The following is a 22,039-nucleotide window of genomic DNA, read 5'->3' on the forward strand; positions in this document are numbered from 1 at the left end:
GTGATCTAAAGAAAGGAAGGACGCTTGATTCTACAGAGGGAGAAGGCGAAGCGTTGTCAGGGGAGAGAGTCCGAGCCGCGACAGCTCCAATGCGCGCGTAGCGCGCCATCTGTCGGGGCAGCGCCGTACATGGAGAGGAGGGGGTCTTCTGTGTTTGCCGCAAGATGGCTCTCCGTGTGCGGAAAGCGCAGAAGAAATGCAGCGAAACGCACTTCGCTACTCGTGTAATTGCGACTTCTGTAAGTTACATGTTCATAATTACCGATATACACCACAGTATAACTTTCCACGGCTCGTTTCGAAGGCAACACCGCATTCACTAGAGGCGCGTTTGTACCTTTTGGAAGCATCGAAATCGTGGCTGAGTGGTAGCGTCTCCGCCTCACACTCCGGAGACCCTGGTTCGATTCCCACCCAGCCCATCTTGGAAGTTGCTTTTTATTTATGGAGTGCCTGCCGTGATTTATCGCTCACGGTCAACGCCGCAAAACGCTGACGCCGACGACACCGGCTTTTCTGCGACACGAGCTCCTTAACGCTATCGCGTTAATATCGGAGTCAATGCCCACCCAGCCACTGTGCGGAACCGGCTGAAAGAAGCGGGCTTGCACAGTCGCGTCGCCGCACAGAAGCCCTTCCTCAACAGTACGCACAAGACCAAGCGACTCCAGTTTGCAGAACAACACGCGTCCTGGACGTCTGAGGAGTGGAAAAGAGTAATATTTACAGATGAATCCACCTTTTGCACCAAACAATCCCAAAGGAAGAGAGTCTGGCGGCTAGAAAACGAGAGGTGATGCTTGCATTTGTATATTATTTCCCGTTGAGTAGTCTCAATAGAATTATCCTAAATGTAGGAGGAGGAAGAGGAGAAAAGCTTCACGCAATCAATGGCTTCTTAATTAACGGTGTCGACTGCAGTTCGAAATTGAAATCTTCGGCTGCAAATGCTAGAATGAGTTTAGTGTTCGCCAGTCTCATTCAAGAAGCTTTATATCCTCTTTGCACATTTGTGCTTATTGTCCGTGCGCGCACTCTTTATTTGCAGGCACCATCCGACCAATATTCAAAGCGTAGCCGCAAGCGGCCGCACAACAGTAAATACCTGGGGAGCCCTCTCGCATCTCGGACTGGGACCGCTGGTCCGTATCGAGGGCCACTTGACATCCGCCCGTTACAGCGAACTTCTAAAGGACGTTATGCTGCCTTACGCTCGCCAAGGACCCTTTCCCAACGGCAGTTTCATCTTTCAACAGGACCTTTCCCCTATACACACGTCTCGCCGTGTCAAGGAGCTGCTGGAAGACGAAAGTGTAGAGGTCCTGCAGTGGGCTCCAAAAAGTCCTGACCTGAATATTATAGAGAATGTTTGGGGGCGGATGAAGCAACGCTTGGTGCGGCGTCCGCTTCAAAGTACGAATGCTGACGGCCTTTGGCAAGCGGTGCAAGAAGAATGGGAGCGGCTCCGTGAAGATGGCGCATTTGTTGCCTCCCTCTACTCTTCTTTACCGAAGAGGATGGCTGATGTCATTCGCCTAAAAGGCTGTGCAACTCGCTACTAGAAGCAGGCGAAAATGTTCACAGTTACCTTAAGTGCAGGATGCTTTCCACAGTTCTCACTGTAGTGCGAGTAGCAGTTGATTTTTGCTAAATTCTTCTTTCTCCTCCACTCTCAATAAAATGATTCTCCTAACCGCAAACTGTGCAGTGCTTGTGTTTTGTCTTTGACATATATGCAGGCAAACTAGTCAGTAGTGTTTTACTTGAAAACATATCTGTATATATAAAATATATTCACACATAAGAGAACGCAAAACGTGAGCGTCTTTGCAGACTTAGCTTATGGTCAATTTTTCACACAACTGAAGCCACTACAATGCGAAATATTGAGAGAAGCAGCAATGGCATTCCTCAAGATGTCAAAACGTATCTTTAGTTGTAGTAGTGCATGACTGTTGAAGGCGCCACCTCGATGAAACCACTGGTAAAGGTTATTTTAAAACGTAATTTTATTGTTTTCTTTTCGCACCCGGAAAGTCGATCTGCAATTATAAGGTATACCGTACTCCACTATTGAGAATATCTGAGTGGCGATGAAATGGTAATAACATCAAAATGACCATATGCATAGGTTTCCTTGCCATTGGTTACAAATTCGCACGCCCAAGATCCAGGCACTCCTTTTAGAAAGGAACACATGTTGCTTTAGCGGCTGGGAACCCGCATCAGATTATCGCTTTGCGCATGCATGGGAAAGTGACAGCCGCTTAGTACCCGCGCCTTTGTTATCAGTTATCCGTTATCGCTGTGCGAAGTAGACAGTGAGCGGGAGCTGGCTGGGAGTGCATCCGCTGATCTAACAGCCTTAGTCGCGAACATCTCGTTCGCGAAGTTACTGCCAGCGTGCGCTAGACTGCGCTGATTGTACAGTTCGGCACGCTTTCCCGTGTTCACGCTCATAAATTTTACGACTGTACATTTGTAACGAACATCTTAGTACTGTCTTTTCAGGTTCATTTCTAGACGATGCTGAAATTACCTGCGTGTGACATGGCAACAAAAATAAAGAATCAAATTGAAAATTTACGTTATGAATGTTCACTTCAGGGCACATTGTGAAATCGCGAAATTGAAGCCGTGTGTTGTGTCAGATTTAGGATTATTGTAACATGAACCTTGAATCACTAAAAACGTTTTTGTAAATATTTTTAACTGGCTGCCTGGACGGTGCAATGTCTTTCGCAATGAAACTCCGCCTCTTAAGGTAATCCACTTTAACAGGCCGAACTGAACTATATGGTGTATTCGAAGTTACACACACACACACACACACACACACACACACACACACACACACACACACACACACACACACACACACACACACACACATATATATATATATATATATATATATATATATATATATATATATATATATATATATATATATATATATATATATATATATATATATATATATATATACAGAGATAGTAAAAGCGCAAAACACACCCGAAGTAAAAAAAGATGTTATAGAAATTCACGTGAGTTGTTTCGCGTTCATTAAGTTGGTAAAACTAGGCCCCCGAACCAATGACTCAGCACAGCGTTTAAACACATCACGGGGAATCACTCGCGACCGAAAATGTTTGTTCGAAACAGACGACACGCCACTTGTCATCGATCTTGCACTTTCTTAATACTTTCTTTCTTAATATTACACTTGTCACCTTCATGACGAATAGTCAAAGAAAGCGCACCTTATAATAAAGCGTTGCCGACGGGCGCCTCCTACAGCTGTCATATTGCTTCTTAACATACGAAATGTCTTCAGCAACATCTCATTAGTTGCACTGCTATACCGCCCACTTGTATTGAACTTGTAGTGTTCTAGGCTTAACTGCATGACTTTTTTAGTGATTCTGTTATATTTAGCTCACAATTTTTGTACTTCACTTCTGCGAAAATCTCACTTTATTGACAGTATGCTTAAATAAATTAAACAAAAACAAAGTTATGCGGCAAACTGATTCCTCTGCTGAAATCCACACTTGAGTACTATTAAAACGGCATTGAAATCGGTACGCTTACAGTTCACACAGACGCAAAATGCAATTATCTTGAGATAACTATACAATGAAAGCGATTTGGGTATATTCGCTTTTTTTGTGTGTGTGTCCCCGTTCTTATTCACTATAAATACGACGGCTTCGCTATTGTCTGCACCCCGTCGTCGTTGTTGGGAGACGGCAGTCGATTTTCGCTACTGCATTACCGCTAGCAATATAAATCACACTACTACATATCTCCATAGAGATTTACGCACTGACGCAGCAAACTTTCATGGCGAGGCATGAGAGATGTACAGCGTACATGCTTCGAAAGATTATGGTCCGCTCTGCCGCATAAATGCGCGTGTTGATGGAGGAGGAGGAGGAAAAGCTTTATTTGCTCTAATGGGTCAGAAATTAGCGGTCGCAGATGTGGTCGGCCGTCTTCGTCCCCATCTGCACAGGGTCGACGCCCCTATTCCAGGGCACCACTGAGGGTGGCTACTCGGTGAGCGTGCCTTACTAGTCCATGCTGGAGTTTCGGGTCGCTGCTGGAGAGCACCCTCTCCCACTGCTCCGCACTCGGGTATCTTATTTGAAGGAATTGTTGATTGTTAACGCATCCCCATGTAATGTGATATAAGGTGGGCTTGGCGCCGCACCAGGGGCAAATGTCTCTATACTGGGTGGGAAACATCTTGCATAGTGTGTTTAGATTTGGGTATGTTCCTGTTTGCAGCCTCCTCCAAGAGGTTGCTTCATGCTGATTTAGGCTGTTGTGGGGTGGAGAGTGTTTGATTCGGACCCCCTTATAGTAATTCAGAATGTCTGAGTAGCTTGGGTTGACTGGTATTGGTTCCTCAGGGTCGGTGCTTGTGGCCGCTCGGTTTGTGTGCTCTCGAGCTGCCTTGTCCGCCCATAGGTTCCCTTCTATTCCAGCGTGTCCCGGTACCCAGAAAATGGTATGCCTGACTTTGTTGTTTGCCCATGATGGACAATACAGTTAGTCTTCCACAGCGCAGGTGGCGCTTCAAATATATGTATGCGTGGAAAGAAAGCCTCTCCAGCATTTGCATACTTTCAGAATGCCATCAGTGGAATCGAACATGTCGAGCACTTAAAGAACTGTCCAAAGAAGAATGCGGACAACAACAACGACGCAGCGACTTCCGCGTGCGCCCGACACGCACAGTTCTCGTGATCCGCGACTAACTCATAACGTCACGTCGTTTCGGAATCCGGTAAGCGGTCGTTGGCAGAACTGAGTACACAGTCCCGGGTTTCCACATTTGGGCCGCGCGCACGTCCCCCGCACAGCATCTCATTTGAATGAAGACAAGTTTGCGCCGTGTACGAGGAAGCAGCCGCACCTCGACCACAACATCGAGAAGCCCGTTTCGCACTGGTGCGCTCGCGCAACTTCCGTAAATAGCAGGCGCCGAGTTGCGACGTAAACATTTGTCAGCACCACTCATAACACGACATGACATGACAAATTGGCCTGGCTCGAAATCTTGCCACCAAATCTTATTTTTTTTCCTCTTCGTACCGTTTAGTCGCGCTGGTTTGGCCGGTCTGCTGACGCTGAAGGTAATCCCACAGAAAGTAATTTTGTGAATATATAGCCCCCCATTAAACTTACGTATTCCCTGCCGCTGCCACTTCAAAGTCAGGCCTGTTTGCACGGACTCATTTCGAAAGGGAAGAACTGTCATCCGTGCGCGAACTTCCTCCACCCTCAGGGTTTCCGCAGAACGCATTGCGCCATATGAACTCCTTTAAGCACGACGCTGGCGGTCAGTGAGCATATGCAAAACGTAGGTTTGAAATTCTAGCACGTTATTTGTGGCTGTCACTTTCGGAATATTTATTTATTTATTGAGGCGGAAGCCTTTCTAGGCTCCTGGTGAAGATTGTGTGAGCAGACCTGACCGCCGGAGTGCCCGCCGAAGCTTCATCACGCCATATGAAGACAGATTAGACAGATTATAGTATGAAAAATGATTGATAGTGGCAGTTAGTAAATGATAATGTTATAATAGAAATTGTTAGAGGCTAACAATGACTAGTAATGAATAATAATGACTACTGATGACTTGTAATGACTACTGATGACTCCGAAATGACCAATATGACTAACGACGAATTGTAACGACTACGATTGATTAGAAAGGACTAAAAATGCTTAGTAATGAACAGTAATCAGTAATAAGGACTGAAATGGTTTGTAATGACTACTGATGACTACGATATGACCAATATGTTTAACGACGGCTTGTAATGGACTACTAATGAATATGATATGACGAGCATGTCTAACGATGGCCTGTTGTGACCACAACTGATTACAAATGACTAAAAATGCTTACAAGTGAGCACTAATGACTAAAAGAAGTAAGAGAAAGAGAAGAGGTAAAGGGAAGGAGGCGAACGATAAGAGGAGGAAGAGCAGACTTTCACCGTTCACCTCTTAAGAGAGATCTTAACAGACCCTGTAATTTTACTTATTTATTTATTTATTTATTCGAAAGCATAAAATGGCCCATTGAGCGTGAAAGCCGGCGTCTGTCGTCTGTAGCAGTGGAACGCCACCTAAATTGCCATTGGCTGTGACGCCACGCCACGTGCGCACCTCGACGATAGCGGGAGAGAGGGAACACCTGTTGGGGCGCTGGCGTGACAGGTGTTGCGTGACGGGAGAGGGTACCGCCGCGACGCCACGTCACCTTCGCTCTCGGAAGCCCGATTTAGCCGCGCGTTCCTTGTCCGCGCGGGCTCTACCCTTACAAAAATTTTTATAGAAAATCCATAGACAGTCCATAGACATTTCTCTATGAAGTCTATAGACCGTCTATAGACATTTCTTTAGACTGGTCTATAGACAGTCTATAGATTTATGGCCGCACACTTTTTATAGACTGGTCTATAAAAAGTCTGAGTTTATAGACTGTCTATAGACATTTCTTTAGACTAGTCTATAGACAATCTATAGACTTATGGCCGCACACTTTTTATAGACTAGTCTATAAAAAATCTGAGTCTATAGACTGTCTATACACTGTCTATAGACTGTCTGTAGACTTATGGCCATACACTTTTTATAGACTAGTCTATAAAAAGTCTGAGTCTACAGATTGTCTATAGACTTTCGATAGACTTATGATCATACACTTTTTATAGACTAGTCTATAAGAAGTCTAAGTCTATAGACTGTCTATAGACCGTCTATAGACTTATGGCCATACACTTTTTATGGACATTTTATAGACAAGTCTGCAAAGAGTGTATAAGGCCATAACTCCATAGCGGCTATCTACAAGTTAGTTTACATTTTTCATTACATGCGGTAGCAAAACGTTTTGAATGTATTTCATTTCATTTTATAGATATGAAATGCATGGAATGCAGATATTATGCATGTGCACCTGTTCCTTTTCATCTGCACTTATGCATTACCAATAGTAGATTAATAAAGCTCCTGAACCAGCTGTCCTTTCATATATGTTGCATAAACAGAAAAAAATTATATAGTGCTGAATCATGCAGTGCAAAAAATAAAACAAATGCACCGGCAATACATTAACCGTTTTTATTGCCCGATATAATACATGAATTCCTTAAATTCTTGTCTTATGCTATTATGGAAACAGATTAAATATTTACACTACTCCTTGGCAAGCATGGTCGCCAGGCTGGCCTTGACCTTTGTGTCATTAGTCCCAAAGGTGCTGCAGGTGTATGCTGCAAATAAGTACATGCAGCAATATGAGGCAAAAATAACAGATGTGTATTCTTTGTGTGTTCATTAAGCAGCTGAATATATTTACTCAAACCATCTAAGTCAATACTTAATGCGGTTTAACTATGACTAATGGCTGCTTGTCAATACAAATCAGTACCTTTATGCAATGTTCTATTGCATGGTATGGTGAACAATTAAACAGTCACAACTGCTGCTCGTGTCAGCAACAGTATGTTCCCTTTTATGACAAGTTCATATATGATGCATTAATGTACTTATCCCAAATGGTCCCTATATTTATTGCGGAAACGTTACCCAGTTGGGCTGTCTGTACAGTTTTTTTGGCTGGTAGTTAAGTATGCCCGTGCAGAGGGATGTTTTCAGGAGACGTGACTGAAATATTCCCAGTATCATGCCTAAGATTGTAATTTATTTTGCTTAGTACACATTGAAATGTATTTCTCATACTTTTAAATGAATGGGTCATTGGCCATAACTTCAACAGATGGCGGATGGGTTGATTGTATTGATATGGTACCTTAATTTCTTGCAGGTAATGAGGCCTCTGGGCATGCTAACAGGTTTCCAAGTTAGGTATACCACATGAGCACCCGAAATACCACACGAGCACTTTGTGTCATGGCACGACAGATATGCACCTCCTAGGAAACAGAACTGATAGTATAGTTCGAATGAATTCTATCACAGTAAATTATTTAAGGTGCTTTGAAAGATGAAAATTTTTTCTAGGCTATCGAGGTTCAGGACGTTTAGTTAACGCAAAAAAAAACGTATTGAGTAAGAAATGCCTTGTCAGTCTGCTTGACTTTCTTTTTTTTTCAATAAATAGAACTAATTTCCTTCAATTTTTATGAAGTGAAACGTTTTAAAAATATATTTAACACAGAGACTTTCTGGAAACTTTGACATGTAACAAGACAGCATACCTATGTGGCCAATTTAAAGTTTCCCGATCTTTTTCCAAGCCTTTCCTGGCTGTTTTCATGAAAATTTTCTGGCAATCTATGACGCCTGCAGCTTAAGTGCAATAAAAAATACTATGGTTTAATGCTTGCCAAGTAGTGCCAGTCCATAATATTTAGATAAAACGAATAACACGTCAGTCACTTAACATGTAGTATTAGATGCAACTGACTTGAATCCCTTGTTTAATAAAGCTGACAAGGGCTTCGGCAAGTTCGTAATTGATGGCCACACGAGTACAGCACGGAAGACACAGAGACACGCGTAAAACAAATGCAACAATGTGAGGGAAAACTATACAATGAGTTATTTTTACGGTTCAATAGTAGTTTTCTATATAATTTGCTCTCACCACTTATGCCTCTAGTTGACTTTGTTTACCTATGACTAAAGACTACATGGCAATATTAATCAGTACCATTATGATGTTTCGTTATATTATAGTATGATAAGCAGTTAGACAACCATAATGGTAGCCGGTGTTAGCAACGGTACGTTTCGTTTCAAGACAGGTTCATGTGACACACAGTGTACTCATAAAAATGAAAGAAATGTGAGAATCCCAAACGATTCCTATAATAATTGTTGAAACAAAGATACCCTGCTGGACTGTGCACATTTTTCAGGTGTTAATGCAATGTGCCCGTGCCGATCGAACATGCTCAGCATACTGACTGCAATTTTGAACAATCACGTTAACATTTGCAATTTATTTCCGCTTAGAACAGTCTGCATTGTCTCTTTTCTCATACTTCGAGATGAATACATTTGCCACACTTTCAGTAGAATGCGCATGAATGGGGGCGTACTGATCAGGTCACTTATCAACTAAAACATGTTACGATCTCTTAGGTGTGTTAATAAGGGTAGAACAAATGCAATGTCCACTGAATTATTTGAATAATCTGTGCGTTATCTACTAAGAAAAGACCACCAAATTGATAATCTGGCTCTTTTTTCTTTTGTACAGCGCATATAGTATGCAGTCTGTCCAAGACGACGACACTACATGCAACAGTAATGAAAACCGGAACACTTATTGCGCACGACAAGGGCTTCATACCGTGCACGACTGGCACAATGCGAATCTGCGCCAGCAGCTGCCTAGAGATTAAGAGCACGTAAACTGCATAACCCCAAAGCATCGAAAGGCGCTTAACGCTTTTCATATAGCTCGAAAGATAACTTCTGCTGCTAAACTGTTTAAAAAAGAGACAAAAAACAAATCTTCCAACTACCGTCAAACGCAATGCCTTCAGTCTGAAACGTGTAAAGGTGCTTCCCGGAGCGACTAATTTATTGTGCTCCAATTTTTTCGGCTAAGTTGCGAAGCTGCGAGTGACTGAGCTTATCGCAGGTTTCATGCTCCAAAAGCGTTTGCGGTTGCATATAAATAGATTGGGTGAATCTAGAGATTTTCGTTTGACATTTCTTCAAGTCTCGTGTTTTGCTTGCGGTAACTTCCCAAAATTATTTAGATTGGTTGCCAGAAACCTTAAAAATACTGCTACCTTAAAAACAATGCGAAAACGGCAGTGCACACAGTGCTGATGCATGCCCCGCAAACACGGCCTTTCATCCGAGTACGTTAGCAGTTATTTAACTATACGTGTCTGTCAGAACATTCTTGATGCTAACACAATTTCGAGATATATACGTAAAGCGTGTCACGAGAATTTCACTACACATGCGGCGCAGCATTCATCGCGGCCGGATCAAGCGCCACGAAATGAGATCATCTACCACACTGGCTGCCCAACATACACAATCCGCTTAGTGGTAGCTCAATATCAAGTTAAAACATGGTGTAGCTTCCTTCTTTACGCACCTAAACTATTATGCGAAAATCAACAAGCCCGAGCGATCGCTCGCCGTAAAACATTCCGTATAGTAGAAGCGAGAACAAGAGCGCGTTATGAAACCATGTCAACGACAAACCGACACTATACCCGAGTCGCCTGCGCTACATGCAGCCGCTTCGCGCTACGAAATGCGCTCACATAATCATGAGCTATTGACGCAAAACATCTTTGCTAAAGCTTACCGTTCAGTGTAGTTCAAGATTCAAGATTCATTTATTTCTCCAAGAGAAAAAGGCCGGGGACAAAAAGCTGCCTTGAAGCAGCTTGACGGGGTCCGGGGCCCATTTACAAAATGGCAGCAGTGAAGAGAAAAAAAAAAGTACAATTTGACATACATCATGAATCAAGGAACACAATGCAGAATTTCAATTAAGCTTAATGCAATACAAAATAAAAATTCAAATATACAATGCACTGAGAAGTAATAAAAAAAGCATAATACAGCGTTATAGCAGAAACAAAGAGTAAAACGTAATTGCATTTCAACATTACGATATAATATATCAAGTTCAAACAATACATAGCAGCATTTCTTTTTATACAATGGAAAAAAAAAAACACTATTAGCCTAATTTGGGTTTGAACCCACCACATGCTCAAAAAATTGCTGAACAATTGTTTTTTTGTTTAGGTTCATATTTTCTGTGTACCATTTGTGTGTGTTAAGGGTGTTCGGAACCAGGAAATGCAACATTTGGGAGCCATACGTCGTGCGAAGTCGGGGTAGATGCCATTTCTCTTTGCATCTGGTGCTTGTATTAGTGTGCGTTTGTGTCACCGATGAGAGTTGGATTATGAACTTAGTCCGAGGCAAGCTGAAGTTATTCAAGGCGCGAAGAATGGTAAATGGCACCAGATGATGAATGGGCGATATTCCATGTTTAATAAACAGTGGTCTGGTGTGAGCCAGGTAATCTGAGCCAGAAACTATGCGGATAGCTTTCTTTTGCAAAAGTAGTAGTTGGTTTAGATGCACGCGAGCCGCAGTTCCCCACACAAGATGGCAGTAGCTTATTTGAGAGTGAAATAATGAATGATATATTAATTTTTTAACTTTCACGGGAAACAAGTCGCGACCTCGTGAAAGAGCTCCTATAGATTTCGACAAGCTTAAGGAAAGATGACGGAAGTGATCAGCCCATTTAAGATGTTCGTCAAATATTACGCCAAGAGATTTATATTTACTTACGATTTCGATAGCGTAGTCTCCAATAAGCAGTGGGATTGATATGGTTACTTTCCGATTTATCGAACGAAAGATAACCGCCTTTGTTTTATTATGATTAATATTTAAACTGTTTACATGTGACCAGTTATGGAGGCTTTCCAATATGACGTTCGCTTCAAAGAGGAGTTCATTCGATGAGTTTCCAGATAAAAATAAACTAGTGTCGTCGGCATATATTATAAATTCCGCCTTCTTGGAAATATGAACGAGATCGTTTATATATACGTTAAAGAGGAACGGACCTAAGATACTGCCCTGCGGTACTCCGCATCTTATATACTCAAAACTGGAGCTACAACCATCAACACATACGGATTGCTGCCGTTTTTCAAGATATGACTTTATCAACTTAAGTTGACGTGTGATGCCACAAAGATGACACGCATACACAGACACCAACGTTCAGGCGGACACCGCACACCGGTACAACCGTATACGTGCCTGGCGCACTCGTTGAGATGGCGCACCGCCGCGCATGCGCAAGATCTCCGCGCATGCGCAGGAGCTCCGCGCGCAAGAGCGCGCGCGCTCGGAGGAGTGTGAGCGCCTTTTCCTCCTTCATTTTTTTTTTTCGCTCTCTCTCTGCGCGCCATGCGCGCCGGAACGGGTGGCTTATTCATCTTTATCACCATTATTCATCTTTTTTCGTGGACGAAGGAAATGCGCTGGCAGGTTGTATGACAAACGCTGTGGGCTATCGTATGACACTGGAACGCTAACTTGAATGCGCTGTTTGTAAAAGCCATTAAAGGGCCCTTCAAAGGTTTCAGACGCATTATTGCCAGCGTCGATTAGTAATACAGCGTACTTGTAGCATATCTTCCAGCGTACCACCAAATGTGATGCCCGCAAGTATGTTAGTGCTAATTTTCTGTTCCGGTGTTAGGTCAAAGCAATCAGTACAGCATTGAGGTACTCATATGCGTGGCTGCCCAGGCATACCGCCGGCGAAATACTGGGTGGGCTCTGATAATTTGGCACCTATTTTAAGTGAATGAGAAACTTTGATGGGTTTATAGTGCAGGATATCAGTCAACAAAAAACCGCCCTATGTTAGTGACGCAGCCGAGGTATGAAGAAAATGTGAAAAGTATCCGAGAATCGGACGACACACAACGCGAACACCACATGCGCGACATCGGTTCATCGCACATTCACAAAGTCCGCGTTGTCAGCTACAAATATTACGAGTGTCCTTGCTGTTAGCTCGATGCCTGTTTGGAATCCACTTGTAGCTGAAGCTGGCGTTCATAACAACTATTATAACAATTGGATCGGCGTTTTGCTTTCTTTATTCTACTGCCGCAAAAGTGATGCGACAACTGTGAAGACTGTCTTGGGATTGCCGAGACCGACTACGTAGATCATATCATGTGGTCAACAAATGCGGAGGTATACACTATGTGTATACTAATGTCTACAAATAGGCTCTACAGCAATCTCAGCAGTATACAACTTCAGTGGCTTATATCAAACGCAGCTACGTATTATCCTCCGGTACCTGCGCTTGGTTACAGCGTACACGGGTTGGGCCCAGATTAACGATGTTTGTCTATTGTTAATCTATAGACATGCAATACCACGACAACTCAGAGGCAGACCAGGTGGTGAATTCACCACCTGGTCTGCCGGCTTTCGCGACTTATTCACCACCTTTGCCACATCATCACCATCTGACCTTCACCAGCTGGTCTCGCGAAGTGTACGTCCGGGAAGCAGCCAGGATTAGGGCCTTCGGGTGCCTGGAAGACCTTTGTGACTCGGACGTTGCCTGTTCCGCCGCGATCCTCGTTCGGTGCAGCTGCACCGAATGACGACTAGCAGTCTGCACGGTTTGCCCGCCGCGCCGGGGTTGCACGCGGTGCCGGTCGCGCATGAACCAGTGCCATATCATCGCCTTCGCAGAGGGCGGGGAGTATGGGAACTCGGCATTACATATTATCGACTTTCTTATATAGACATTCAATACACCAGGAGAGAAAAAGAAATAGAAACCTTAGCCGACTATTATTATTAACTGTCTAATATAGAGAGTCTATAGACAGAGTATGGACAAAAATAAATAGAGACTGTATCGGCTTTCGTCTATAGGTAGTCTATATAGAGGGGAAGCAGACAAAAAAGAAACAAACACCTTATCGACTTTTTTCTATAGACCGTCCATAATCTACGAGTAGACGAAAACAAATAGAAACCTTATCGACTTTCGTCTTTAGAAAGTCTGTAGACAAAGTATGGACAAAAATAGATAGAGACCGTATCCACTTTCATCTATAGGTAGTCCATAGAGGGGAAGGATAAAAAAAAACACCTTATCGACTTTTTTCTATAGACTGTCTATAGACTGCGAGTAGACAAAAAGAAATAGAAACCTTATCGACTTTCGCCTATAGAAAGTCTATAGACAAAGTATAGCCGCCGTGGTTGCTCAGTGGCTATGGTGTTAGGCTGCTGAGCACGAGGTCGCGGGATCGAATCCCGGCCACGGCGGCCGCATTTCGATGGGGGCGAAATGCGAAAACACCGGTGTACTTAGATTTAGGTGCACGTTAAAGAACCCCAGGTGGTCGAAATTTCCGCAATCCTCCACTACGGCGTGCCTCATAATCAGAAAGTGGTTTTGGCACGTAAAACCCCATAGTTTAATTTAATTTTATAGACAAAGTATGGACAAAAATAGATAGAGACCGTAATCCACTTTTGTCTATAGGTAGTCCATAGAGGGGAAGGATACAATATCGACTTTTTTCTATAAACTGTCTATAGACTGCGAGTAGACAAAAGAAATAGAAACCTTATCGACTTTCGTCTATAGAAAGTCTATAGACAAAGTATGGACAAAAATAGATAGAAGCTGTATCGACTTTCGTCTATAAGTAGTCCATAGAGGGGAAGTAGGCAAAAAAGAGCAAACACCTTATCGACTTTTTTCTATAGACCGTCTATAGACTGCGTATAGACAAAAAGAAATAGAAACTTTATCGACTTTCATCTATAGACAGTCTACAGACTTTGTATCAACAAAAGGCCAAATCTATAGAAAGGAAAGGTCGTCTATAAGAAGTCTATAGACTTTCTATAGACAGTCTAAAGTCATTTTTGTAAGGGATAGCCAGCGTTATAACTGCACCTCGGTAATCGCTATAAAGATATTAACATATGCATAACAGAACAAAGTCGAAACGAAAAACGTAAGCGGCATAGTGAGTTTCTAACCTACCAGGCCACGCCCTGAAGCCGAATGTTTAGCTACTAGGCTGAACCAGCGCGTCCTAGATAGCAGGCCTGTGCACTGCTTTATGACGTGGTGCTACTTGGACCGAAATTTCCATTGCCAGGCATGGCGTGACAAAAGCAATGTAATCAAAACCACCACAATTTTATCGGCAACGTCCCCATCAGATTATATGGGCGTCGGGCAAGGTAGCATGACATCATAGATCGAAGAGCCCCATGCGGCCGAGAGGCTCGGCCTTCCGGTTCCCACTTTGGAGCGACCCGCTTCGTGAAGACTCACGTTCTGCAGGACTTCAATAAAGTTTTACCGTACCCTACCATACCGGCCTTTTACTATCTAGTAGGCGTTGTTTAAGCGTTTGAAGGTGCTCGCTTGCGCGCGAGCAGTTCATAACTCGAATGACCGCTCAGCGGCATTCAGCTGGACATTAATGTTTTCGCATTCACACTTAATAAGAAGTAACTAACTAAGCTTACCAACTAATTTAGTTAGTAAGCGAATGTTTACGAGTTTAGCGATCGATAAAACTGCTATCCTTACTTCGCGTAGTTGTCTGCTAATTTGCTATCGCAATCAATGATACACCTTTCGGTCGAAACAGCGATTTTCTTTTATTTTCTATTTTTTTGAGGGGGAGGAAGGCAAGGCGGCTGAGAAGGTGGCATACTAATACAGGCATTTAGGGACTAGGGGGGGAGGGCGGGAACGTGTTTTTTGTCTACGTCACTGTTTCTGCCATCTTCGCTTAGCCAAACATTGTTCACTGAAAGACGTCAGTGGTCACCTCGTCTGGCTCCAGCACCCGCTTCCTCAATGCTGCAGTGGAGATCCATATTAGAAGACATCATAAAGATTTCTTCTTCTTCTTTTTCTTCGTAGCTGCATAGCGAGGAAGACCACGGCGCAGGCCATACGACGTAACGGGATGGACAGAGAAAAAAGGCCCCTTTAGCGAGGATTTAAGTACAGCCGCAGTTGGTAATCTGCACAGGCTCAACTTGCCCAAATACGGGTGTCCATTTCGGAGCTCTAGTTCGTGTTCTGCCCCAAATACACAAAGTATTTCTACATATATTACGCATGTATCCACCGCCAGACGTAAGCGAGACTTTTCAACAGTGGCCAGATGGAATTACAAAGCGGTAACGGCGGTTCAAGCAGGTTTCCTGATGACGAAATTGGAGAGTGCGCGGTCCCTTTCTGGTTATTCCACAACGTTGCCTGACCGCCAGCGGTCCAGCGTAAACGGACGGGAAGTTGACGTGCAATTTAATCAAAATTTGACGGAGACAATGTTAGACAGTACCTTTCTTTTTTTCATTTTTAGCTCTCTACAATAACGTTTCCACGTCCTTTGTTTCGTTCCGACCGCTTCCCCGCTTCGAAATTAAATCGGAGAACTCAAGAAGCCGGTGTCCGACCTACAGCCAGTTTTGCACAGGTTTATGTCAAAGAGACAGACACGCATAGCTTTTTACGCTGATTTCAGACACGACGTCAAAGTGTTTTTGTTTTCGTGCATATCTTCTTATCTGTCGAGCGCCTTTGAAGTTTTATGTTCTCTTCTTTCAAGCTCGCGAGCAGTACAGGGCGGTTCTTTTAAATGCAGCGGTGGTAGCACATTATTTTCGGTACCGCTAATTTCGTGCAGCGTATGTATGCAGCGTGCCTGCAAATAACGAAAAAAAAATTCCATTTCCCGCAACGCAGTGACTCCGTCTGCAACATTTGTCGTCAAGCGCGTTCACATTCAATGCAACTGAAGCTGTAGACGCAGTGTAACAATCAACGAGTTTGTATGCATGAAGCCGACAAAGCCGACTCTAGTCAGCCTGTAAGCCCGACATTGACTTGTTGGGTTCGTGTAAGCGTTAGGTCCGCTGGGTCAACCTACCATCTATAGCATAGAGTTGACCGAGCGAGCCATATCCCTTGAAGAGAGAGAGAATGAAGAGGAAAGGCAGGGAGGTTAACCAGATATGAGTCTCCGGTTTGCGACCCTACACTGGGGATGGGGGATAGGGGTTAGAAAGGTGACAGAGAGGAAAACGCAAAAAAAAAAACGAACGCGCACACATGGAGACACACACACAAAAGGCGTTCCAATTAAGGTCGTTCACAAAATAAGGTGCATGGAAGGAATGCCGAGGGGTGTTGAAAGTCCACAATCAGCGATAAGCATTGGTACCCGCGTGCGCGCACTGACACCTCGGCTACCAAGAGCGAGTGAGTGTATGTAAAATGCTGACAGGTATACAGCTCACCGATTCCAACTTCCGGCACGACCCTCTTGCATCGAGGGCATAAACAAACGTATGTTTGCATGCTACGGTGGGTGCGTGTGGTTCAAAGAGTCGCCGACGTTATTTGTGAAAATGACGCGCCGTTTTCTTCACCGCGCTGCTAATAGCATCAGAGCACCGCGCTTAGCCTTCACAGCAGTGCATGACATTAGCGAGGCAAAGCATACACATCGGCCGGCTTGACCAGAATACAAATGTGACGAACGCCAGAGGGTGGCGTAGGCACCTTTCCTAACTCAGTCAGGAAGCGAGGAAAGAGTCTTTTCCGTGCTGGAATTTCCGACACACTCGTTAATTAGTGCACTATGGGACAGGACGGAATGACGTTCCTCCTCAGGTCGACGTTTTCATTGCAGTGGCTCAGAGCCGTGTGGCATAAACTCGAAAACATCCACTAAAAATTGATTTCGTGGGCCAGAGGCTGGATAATTTGTAAAAAGGACCTGACAAAAGAGAAAAAAAAGAAATAAAAGAGCTCAGCAGGGCTCGCACAGATAACAGGGTGGTGTCCCGCCAAGGGAAACCACGAAAAGCAGCCGGCGTTAATTGAAAACTCGCGCTGTGAGCAAAGTGAAGCTTTTCAACGCGTTAGCGCGTTGAAAAGACCCCGTGTCGCAGAAAGTCCGGCGTCATTGTCGGCGTCGGCGCCGGCACCACCGGCGACGTCCGTACGAGAAAATTCAACCCGAACCACGCATCCCGACCCACGCAGTCCCTCCGCGTGGCGCATAGGTGTTACTGAACCAATTGCGTTTCTCAAAGTAAAATGCGTCATACAATTTGTAAAGTACGACTGACACACAACTTACATACATGATAGCGTCGGATTATAATTTGAACATACGACAAAACATCGTTCTATTACTCGGAAACTCAAACACCGACCCCTTTTGCAGCTGCCGTTTGAGGCCTTAGTAGGAGCGGCGCGTACTAATATGCTAATAAGCGTTCTAATTTTTTTTTTACCGCTTTGACGGGCCCGCGAACACTTTTCGCAGTCCTCAAGGTCAATGTACGGGAAGTGTTCTTCATGAACTATTCATGATAGCCGGCGTTTTTTAGATAGGCCAGTATTCCAAAAAGAGCCGCCGCCACCGCCGCAGGCTGTTTTCTCTCTCCAAGGTGACGGCGCCGTCAGCGCTAATCTGGTTGGTCAAAAAGCTGGCGCTGTTCTGCGATCCATGCGTTCCCTATTTAGGTGACTCAGGTTATTCTTGTGTTGACCAATTAGACTTGCCAATATAATACGCGGGTCACTCTGTGCACTTAACCTTGTACGCGGTGTCCTGCGCCTTTTCGACAGTACAGCGGTATTTTGAACGAGGGAGAGAGAGAGGCTACCGTGGAAAGAGGCTTGTGTGCCACACTACACAAAACTCACAAGCACAGGCCCTGATCTTGCCAAACCACACCGGGTCTTTCTTTTGTCTGGCCCCCATGTCTTCGACCCTAAGCTCCAACGCAGCCAAGTTAGGGAGCAAGAAAAACAAATTATAACCCTGAAATCGTTGCGGCTCAATCGCTGCACATTCCCACCCATTCCCCTCTCGCCAAGACAGCACTTCCTGACGCACCACCCAAATCAACTCGCGCCTCGCGTGAAAACTATCTACACTGCATGCACTGTAACAGAGGACGCCCCCTGTGCAAGCACTGCGGTGGCTAGCTGGACAATCGTCACGCCTTTTGGGACTGCCTCCATGTCAACCAAAACCTCAACCGATCCCCCACATGTGTCCCTATATCAAAACGCTCACTCCACCACCACCATTACTGGAGCTGTAACCAGCAAGCTCTGGCAAGACACAGCAGGGTTGCCCTGAACACTTAACGCCCGACCAAGCGTATCGGTAATGTTTTCTTTCTCTCCAACCCTACCTTAAGCACAACTTTGTAACTTGTCCTTCATGCATTACAGAAGTGACTCACCGTTATATAACGTACATTCATTACAATATGGCCTAAATATCAAAATCATCTACAAAAAATTTTTTTCCGGCATCTCGGTGGGTGTTATTTGCAACTACAGTGGTAATGTGAGAATTCCACGCGACTCCAGCTTACCAAGACTTTAAAAATCTCGCCCGCATATAATACACAATTTTCCATACGTCTGAAAGATATCGCTCGAATCTGGGGTTGAATGCGCGAAGCTTTCGTTTCGTACGCGACCGTTGCCATTGGCCGGCCACCTCCACTAATAATGCGTCCGTTATCACGAGTAGCTCAAATTTGCCCTTAAGAACAATTATAGGCGCAGGAGCTTTTTCCCAATACGGGCCCTGACTTTGGTCGTGTTGCATTAAGGCGAAGTCCCTTCCTGTATCCACACATTTTGCGAAAGTTTTATCTGCACGCTCAAGGTTCATTCTAATTGCATTAACAGTTTCGCTGTAAAAAATATACGGAGCCAACGAGGCAATTACCATGTCAACGTCGCAACAGCAAACATTAAAAAAAAAAGTGGGGGGGCGGGATGTTTTGCAAGTGTCCACCGTCTGCTGCTAAAGTTCTGATTGGCTCTGGGCTGTGGGACGTGCCACAAGGGAGACAGACACCACCTATATATATATATATATATATATATATATATACATACACACACACACATAGGGCCCGGCAGTTTGCGCTGTCGCAATGACGAAAGCAAGCGATAAGCGGCTGCAAAAAGACAAAAAAAAAAGCTACAGCTTTCAACGAAAGGCCGTTGTTTCGTGACCTGTCGAGTTTTCATTGGAACGTTGAACGCGTCTGCGAATACTCTCACGTGCGTACAAAGAGTGAATGGGGCTCGCAAATGATTGAGAAACGCAAGGAGTGAATGGAGAAATGTGCCTAAATGAAACTGCCCATTAACGACGCGAGCCATTTCCTCTGCTTTTAAATTCTTGGAAAACACAGTTGGATGCCGTCGGGAAGAGAAACCTCGTGGGCGATGATATGTCGCCTGACCTGCCGACGTATTCTGAACGACAAGCCAGTCAATGTCACTGCCGGTATAGAATTGCCAAAGCAGAAAAAAGACAACACTGAGTCTAGGCGTTTCTGTTGAGGAAGGCGACACCACTGCTTTCTCTCTCTCTCTCTCTCTCTCTCTCTGCGCGCGTGTGTGGGCGCGTGCATGTGGATGATATTGGGATTTATTTATTGATATTTAAAATATCGGCAACATTCGCTGCCATCTTTCTCACAACCTTTAGCTGTCTGATGAATACGCAAAAACGACACGTCGAAACAAGCATATCTAAATAAATAAATAAATAAATAAAGATATCCGCAAGCATATGCACGCAATGACGGGCACTTTGCTTCAAAGCTCTCTATTTCATGCGCAATGTGCAGTGCACGACGGGAAGCTACAGCTAAAATGTGCACGTGAGTGTTGAGACATCTTTTCACGCGCATCTGTGCGTGTGTGAGTCTACGTGCTCATGCGCTCACTTTTTCGAACTGCGTTTCTACTCACAGCGCGATACCCAATTCCCGACTCCATGCGTCGTGGCTTGGAAAGAAAGGGTAGCAGATATATGCGCGACACATATAAGTCGCGGCCTTGTGGGCGTCTTGGCTCGGTGCAGATGGTGCCTGTGCCGTGAAATAAAGTAAGCGGTAGAACAAAGCCTTAGAGTGTTACAGGGAATGGGACAAAAGAAGAAAAAAAAACGAGGGACGATCGTCACGAGACAACGAACTGCAGGAGGCTATACGGTTGCCTCAACGCAGATATTTCCCTGTTTCTTTCTGCTTTTTTCGGTTTGGCGACACCACGCGTGCTTGAAGACGACGGAGTTGGGGATAGGGTGAACGGAGGGAAGGCGTTTTCAATTTCGACCTTCGCGACTCTAGCAACGTTCTGAGAAAAAAAAATCAAGAACAATAGGCTAGACATCGAGCGAGTAAAGAGAAAAGAAACTGCGCCTGCCGATAAGTCAGCGCTCCGTGCTTGAGAGTGAGGCGATTTTTCGAATGGAACCCGATTCGCCGCCAACGCGCTGCCAGGGGGCCACAGTGTCACTCTAGCAAGACAGCTACAGGGAGTCCGAAAAGAGGGGATTTGGTTTGCACGCGCTGTGCATATTTCTTCCCCTCGCGTTTCTGGCCTAAACTCCATCGACGAAACGTATACGTCGATTCATCTTTCTTATTTTATACGAAAGCGTTGGGGAGGGGAGGGTGGATGCGTGTAGCTAGAGACAGTCTGAAGTGAATAACCTCTCTCTGGCAAGGATATGGCGTAACATGTGCTGTGACGTAACGTGAGCTATGGAAGTGTCACAATGGAGGAAGGGAAATGAAATATATAGCAGTGGCGACTGGGGCGTGCAGGCAGGATTCGCCTACGACACATGTGACGCAACTATTAGCCTTCGTCATATTTCTCAGAGCACTTATAATGATATAAATCAGTGTAGTAAGAAAATATTTCGCCCGACAACCCGGTAAAAAAAATATATTACGCACCAAAGGCACACAAGTTTCGCGTGTGAATGAAGCGACTGCTGGTTCCCGAAAGGCGACTGATTTCTCCTTTGGCCGCAATGTATTGTTTTATTTTTTACTAAATTTTCAGGCGTCATAACGCTTCTTTTTTAATTGCGTATTATTGAATTTGTGTGTAATGTTATGCGCATTTACGTTTACAAACCCGCGAAACACAGTGTTGAATAACCACCGTGTCCACCTCATATGTATTAAGTGCAGGAAAGAAGATGCACGCTCTAAAACCGCATCGACGACGAAGCGCAAGAACCCGGAGATGGAGCCTGGTTTTGCTCAGCATAGACTGTTGCGTCGTCTATCTTGTGCCTTGTGCTCAACTTGGGTCGTTTTCTGCAAACCTCCTTTGCAGGAAAGAAAACGTTTTCTGGGAAGTATTCATGATCGCCAGTCATTTTCCAGAGTATGTGCAGAATTACGTTTATCTAGGCCAATTACTCACAGGAGACTCTTATCAAGAGAAGCAAACTTGCACAAGAATAAGAATGGGTTGCAGTGCATACGGCAGGCATTACCAAATCCTGATTGGAAGCTTACCACTGTCGTTAAAAAGTATACAATCATCGCATTCTACCGATGCTAACATATGGAGCGGGAACTTGGACCTTAACTAAGAAGCTCTAGAACAAGT

At 44.4% G+C, this 22,039-nt stretch overlaps 1 protein-coding gene and 1 long non-coding RNA gene across 2 annotated transcripts in view; both read left to right on the top strand.

Annotated features, from left to right (window-relative positions):
• Positions 1-22,039, top strand: part of LOC135910794 (uncharacterized) — a 186,642-nt gene that overhangs the window by 16,739 nt on the left and 147,864 nt on the right. The window lies entirely within an intron of this gene.
• Positions 560-1,700, top strand: LOC135910765 (uncharacterized). Its single transcript, XR_010567130.2, has 2 exons — positions 560-793; positions 1,049-1,700. It is a non-coding gene; the product is annotated as an uncharacterized lncRNA (long non-coding RNA).

This window comes from Dermacentor albipictus, chromosome 5 (assembly GCF_038994185.2).
Source record: "Dermacentor albipictus isolate Rhodes 1998 colony chromosome 5, USDA_Dalb.pri_finalv2, whole genome shotgun sequence".
Lineage (NCBI taxonomy): Eukaryota > Metazoa > Arthropoda > Arachnida > Ixodida > Ixodidae > Dermacentor > Dermacentor albipictus.